The following is a 6,617-nucleotide window of genomic DNA, read 5'->3' on the forward strand; positions in this document are numbered from 1 at the left end:
AATGTGGGCTTAAAATTTCGAATTTAGATAAAAAAAGACTTAAATGGAAAGTAATATTAACGGGAAGTTTAACCAAATATGCACCTATCCAAGAAGAAATGTTTATGCAAGGCGAATATATGTTACAACCTCTCTAATGACAAATGAAGAGTGATTGTGAAAATAAAAAAGAACAATTTAATTTACAAAGGAAAAATGTACCTATATTTGTATTTTAAAATTTATATACAATATAACAATATTTATGTCCCATTTAGATATAACTGAACGACATTACTGAGGATATTTTCTTAATAAAATAGAATACTAGAACAAGGAAAGTCACCAATGTTGCAAATTTTATTGTCCATTAAACTAGGGTTCTATCAATTCTGGAAAATAGTTTCATCGCTTATTATGGATTGTAGAAAATAAAAATCTTTTCTATTATAAAAAGTATAACCGAATGTGAAGCAATTTTTCGTTAAATACATATGGTATTTTGAAGTTATCCTTTAATTTTTAATTGAACACTTTATTTATAAGTTTCTTATAAAATTGAGCGATTCTCCAAAATTAAACGAATGTAGATTTAAAGATAATTACGACGAAAATTACGAAGAAAACTGTTTTGCTAATGCAAAGGTTTTTAAATAGTACCAAATTATAAGAAAAATATTTTGTTTTTAAATTGATTATTAATTATTTTATAATTGAAATCATGACATAACAATTAAAAAATTATAAAATGTAACTGACAGGTTTCGAACAGTAGTGAATTGTAAAAACGAAATTTTTAGTTAATTGAATTTTTAGCTGACCATACAGCTGTTTCGAGTAATGGCTGTTTCTAGCGAATACCCCATCCTTGTAAATATTTCCTTCTCCTTCCTTCTCATTTTCCCTTCCTCCTCAATGCATTAGGCAAATCTGCTACACAGATGATTGTCTCATCTGCATGAGGTCCAACTTCCCCAGTTGAAACTACATTGAGCTTAACAATTACCTTAGGACTCACTCTGTTTACTACGTTACTACGGTAAGTGGAAGATTAAGATCAATGCCCTAAGAGGTTCCGTCTTCACGACAGCCCTTATGGGCCAGTGTGCTGATCGCGTTTGGAACATTAAAACCTCGGAATAAACTGTCGTATAAAAGGTGTGTTTTGGATACTGTCAAGATATCGGAAAATATAAGTCCGAGTGCAGTGCTGTTCGAAGACTTTTATGATTTTTATATGTGCGGGAGAAATTTTTTTGTACCTGTGGAGATTTTTTTTATTTTTGTAAATTTTCGTGAATTTAAAATTGTGAATGAAAGGTACTGAAGGAGATTAAATAAAAAGATTCAAGATTTTTAACAATTAAAAACAATACATATCCTTGTTTAAATAGTGGTAATAAATTAACATATCAATGAAATACGTGTGATGAAATTAATCGAGCATAGGTGTTCCAACACTCATTTATAATAATTCCAACAATCATCTGCAATACTAAAAAGTTGGACTATATGAATAACGGCAGCTTTATACATCGTTAAAATAATGAAATACCGAGACGGTGGACAGGTATTTAAAAAGTGACGGAGAAGATAACCGAGTCCACATTTGAAAAGATCTTATAAGCAGTACAATTCCTACATATTTTATTATTATATTAAAAAAAATTTGATTTTAAATTTAAAATTTATAAGAAAAATTTTGTTTTGAGGACATTTGAGGAAATCTTGAACACAATAATACGAATCAATTAAAAATTTATGCATATATATATATATATAATTTAGTTAAACATAAATTAAGAAAAGAAATTTAAATAATTAAAAACATATTTTTTTGTTATGATATAAAACAATTTATTTTATAAATAAGTGGTAATTAAAGTGAATTTAAAAGCAAATGTTGTTTTAATCAATATCGGTAAATGAAATAAGTGCATATTATTTTTATACAATGTAAAAGTTTAAGGAAAATAATTACATAGAAATTACAAAAATTATTGAAAAACCTTAAAAGAAATTAATTTATATACCATATATATGGTATATAAATGATATATAATGGTTAAAAATACATATAAAAGCACCACAACATCAAAGAAAATTTCTATAAACTCAAATAATTTAGAGTTCATTTGTTTCAAATACATTTTTTTTCTTAAAAGTTTCAACCAAAAACAAAGAACATACATATATATCTCGAAAAGACAGATTCTTTCCATATGGGCGAAAGAGATTGCAGACCAAATAGTGAAAGGCGTACGTGAATAAGGCGCGAATTAGCTGTTTATAGCAAAGCAGCTTAACTTTGCAGTTGAGCTGGTTGTATAATTATTTATATTTTTAACGTCTAATCAATGAAATAAATGGAATTGTCTAAGCGGCTTGTTATGATTGCAGTCACGTCATGGCAATTGTTGTTGCTTTTAATGCAAAATGAAGTGAGATGCTAGTGTCAAATTTTCATTTTGTATTGAAAGCAACAACAGAGTGTTGGAAGGCTTTCCTTCGACACCGTATGGTTCGAAGGTCTGATGCACAAACTATGCCACTTCGGCTTCCTTACAACACTCTGTAGTGTTATCCACCAGTTCCTTTCTAATAGATCCTTCGACAGATAAGTTCGAGGCTACTTCGTAAAACCGAATACGAACAGCACTACTATAGAATACTATTTGTTTCATAAAAAAATGTTTGAAAACCTTTCTGTTTTTAAAGAATCCTTATTATTCCATTAGCAATATATATTATGGACACATAATTAAGAAAATATTGGAAAAAGTGTACATAACCTTCTTAAAATTTATTATATAAAGAAATATTAGGGGTATTCAGGATGTCTGTTCATCCTTGCAAACTCAAATAATCGAGAACACACGTTGTGCATATTAGTCTTGAAAATATTTAGAACAGATGATTTTTGTTTACATATTTATTTGCTTGTAAAATATAACCCAGATTCGATAATTTGGCATATAATAATTTCCACTAATGCCAAAAACAAGTGAAAAGCAGAATGCATTGACATTGTCCGACATTGTTGGACGTAAAGTAAATAAAAAATCAAACAATTGCACAAAATCATAAAATTACAAAATAACAAAATCAAAACAAACTTAACAGTTTCGCTGAAGTATAGAGTCTTGAAAATCAAATATGCAAGAGGTAATTGGTGTTAAAAATATGGTCTTGAATATTGTCTTGCAAATCAAGTGCAGAATTATAAGAAAAGAAATTGTTTTTGTAAAATCAAATAAATTTGTACATGCAACGATGCACAGACATCTTGAATACACCTATTGTACATTTTTTTTTTATAGTTTTATAGTCTGTAAATAAACAGTTTTAAGATGCCTTATTTTAATTTCTGTTTGAAGTCTAGCACTAAATCCATTTTAATTTACATAATCCTAACCTCATATAAGAAAAAATTTTACAACATTTTGTTCTAAAAGCCTAATGTGGAAGTTGTTTGTCCGAATATTATTATGTACAATATACACTATTAAACATGTCATTTCAATATCAAAGAACATATTTATTGCCACCACTGTAAATGACAGTTGTCAAATGACAACTAAAAAACAAATAAAGTAAATGGGAGAAATTACTTAAATTTAAAAGTAAAGTAAATTATTTAACAAGGCACTCCAATATACAGAGGAAGAGCGTCAGATACGTAAACAAATATTAGCACATTACTCAAAGGTGATACCAACAAAATATTTAAATTGTGAAATTATTGAGAAAGTAGGATTATAATATGTAAAAAAGGCACAAAGTTCTAATAGTTGACGTATTGATTGTATAGTGATTTGAAAGATTAATAACCTCCATTACGAATATTGAAACTCCAGCAAGAAAATTCCAGCAATATTAGTCTATAAATTTCATTGTTAACTATAATCGTCAGTTGATTAAGTTTAATTAAGATATTAACAAATAAAAGTGTTAACTGAAATAGGCCAACGATTCTATTGTATTATCTGTTGTTGTTGCTACTGCTGTAACCAAATGCCCATTTCACAGCAAACACACAAAAGGTTGACAAGACTTGGTATATGGAATGAGATGAGGAAGAAAGTATAAAAACACGATGTAGGTACCGGTATGAAAGTTGTATTTAACATGGGTCCAGGTGAAATACCTACACTTGTCTATAGCAGTTTTGTAACTTCAAAATATCTTGATATTATTAATAAATTTAAATTTTGTTATTACTAGAGAGCACCTAGTCTAAGTTTAATAAGAATTAAGCTGTTTTTATATTTTTCACATATATGTAAGTTTTGTGTAATATAGTAAAGTTAGTACCTTTTAGGTAGTAAAACGATATCGGAAAACATATTCCCTATGAGTTGAATAATATAAAACTTTATTTGAATAATCCGATATTATCCAACATAACATATCTGCTTCAACATAAAAGAGTTTGTCTGTTTTCGAGGGATAAAAATGAGAACATTTGAAAAAATATTCAAAGTCATTTCTTTATCAATTCAAATACTGAAAAACGGAAGAACTGACAATATGATATATATTAATATTAATATATTTTCTATATTTCACCCTTAAGTTCCTCTGCAATGAATCACATACCATATTTACTTAACATGAACCTCTGCCAAACAAATTGGTGTTATGCGGGTACCACACTTTCTACATATTATATTATTGAAGTTTTTACTTCATTATAAACTCAATTAATGATCAGCGATAAGAATAATTTCTAAACAAAATGAATAGTTCTGTGTCAATCGCAGAACTATAAGTATAATAGTGTAAAAGTATAATATATGCATATGTTTACGGTTATATGAACTCAAATTGAAAATATATAATTTCAATCATTATCACAAAGTATATACCGAATTAGTCTTGTTAAATAATAAAAATAATGTAGCTCATTATTTATTATTTAAATGAATAATAAATGAATACTGAGCACAAATAGTGCTCTAAACAATATAAGAAATAGGTGTGAAAACAGTCTAATGTGTATACTATAAAGATTCTATCTCTTTATATTATTTACCCTCCTTTTTATTCACCTAAGCTACTACCTAGCCACACCTAAGTATCTATATAAAATCATGATTGTAATAATTTCATTAACTAATTAAACTCAAACTAATTTTTAATTAAAAAGAAGTCAATAAAATATTAATTTATACTTATAGGTAATGCTGCTTGTAAATCCTACCAAAGCTGTTACTGTACCATATACAATTTGGAATATCATGACATCACGCGGCTTATTGCTTATTGCTTACAGCTGATTAGGTCTATTAAATTATGCGATATGGAGTCAATGTCGTCACTAAAATACTAGACCTGTCGGATTCTGTATCTGATGGTTTTTTTCGCATTTCATACGAATTACTAGTGCGATGGATGTTAAAAAACTCATTGATGAAATCGAAATTTATTTGACAAAATGTATGCGATAAAAAGAAGGAAATTATTTTTAATCCATTTAAATGTGGGCTTAAAATTTCGAATTTAGATAAAAAAAGACTTAAATGGAAAGTATTATTAACGGGAAGTTTAACCAAATATGCACCTATCCAAGAAGAAATGTTTATGCAAGGCGAATATATGTTACAACCTCTCTAATGACAAATGAAGAGTGATTGTGAAAATAAAAAAGAACAATTTCATTTACAAAGGAAAAATGTACCTATATTTGTATTTTAAAATTTATATACAATATAAGAATATTTATGTCCCATTTAGATATAACTGAACGACATTACTGAGGATATTTTCTTAATAAAATAGAATACTAGAACAAGGAAAGTCACCAATGTTGCAAATTTTATTGTCCATTAAACTAGGGTTCTATCAATTCTGGAAAATAGTTTCATCGCTTATTATGGATTGTAGAAAATAAAAATCTTTTCTATTATAAAAAGTATAACCGAATGTGAAGCAATTTTTCGTTAAATACATATGGTATTTTGAAGTTATCCTTTAATTTTTAATTGAACACTTTATTTATAAGTTTCTTATAAAATTGAGCGATTCTCCAAAATTAAACGAATGTAGATTTAAAGATAATTACGACGAAAATTACGAAGAAAACTGTTTTGCTAATGCAAAGGTTTTTAAATAGTACCAAATTATAAGAAAAATATTTTGTTTTTAAATTGATTATTAATTATTTTATAATTGAAATCATGACATAACAATTAAAAAATTATAAAATGTAACTGACAGGTTTCGAACAGTAGTGAATTGTAAAAACGAAATTTTTAGTTAATTGAATTTTTAGCTGACCATACAGCTGTTTCGAGTAATGGCTGTTTCTAGCGAATACCCCATCCTTGTAAATATTTCCTTCTCCTTCCTTCTCATTTTCCCTTCCTCCTCAATGCATTAGGCAAATCTGCTATACAGATGATTGTCTCATCTGCATGAGGTCCAACTTCCCCAGTTGAAACTACATTGAGCTTAACAATTACCTTAGGACTCTCTCTGTTTACTACGTTACTACGGTAAGTGGAAGATTAAGATCAATGCCCTAAGAGGTTCCGTCTTCACGACAGCCCTTATGGGCCAGTGTGCTGATCGCGTTTGGAACATTAAAACCTCGAAATAAACTGTCGTATAAAAGGTGTGTTTTGGATACTGTCAAG

General features: G+C 28.1%; 2 long non-coding RNA genes across 3 annotated transcripts; both read left to right on the forward strand.

Annotated features, from left to right (window-relative positions):
* The first annotated feature begins 6 nt into the window (after nt 1–6).
* On the forward strand, nt 7–344 carry LOC119663173. Its single transcript, XR_005250975.1, has 2 exons — nt 7–197; nt 258–344. It is a non-coding gene; the product is annotated as an uncharacterized LOC119663173 (long non-coding RNA).
* A 3,199-nt stretch (nt 345–3,543) lies between these two features.
* On the forward strand, nt 3,544–5,802 carry LOC119663175. Of its 2 annotated transcripts, XR_005250979.1 has the most exons (3): nt 3,544–3,687; nt 5,160–5,655; nt 5,716–5,802. It is a non-coding gene; the product is annotated as an uncharacterized LOC119663175 (long non-coding RNA). The 2 variants fall into 2 exon arrangements; XR_005250978.1 differs by having other exon boundaries at nt 3,547–3,687; nt 5,160–5,802.
* The last annotated feature ends 815 nt before the right edge of the window (nt 5,803–6,617 follow it).

Source organism: Teleopsis dalmanni, unplaced genomic scaffold (assembly GCF_002237135.1).
Source record: "Teleopsis dalmanni isolate 2A unplaced genomic scaffold, ASM223713v2 unscaffolded_contig_0189, whole genome shotgun sequence".
Lineage (NCBI taxonomy): Eukaryota > Metazoa > Arthropoda > Insecta > Diptera > Diopsidae > Teleopsis > Teleopsis dalmanni.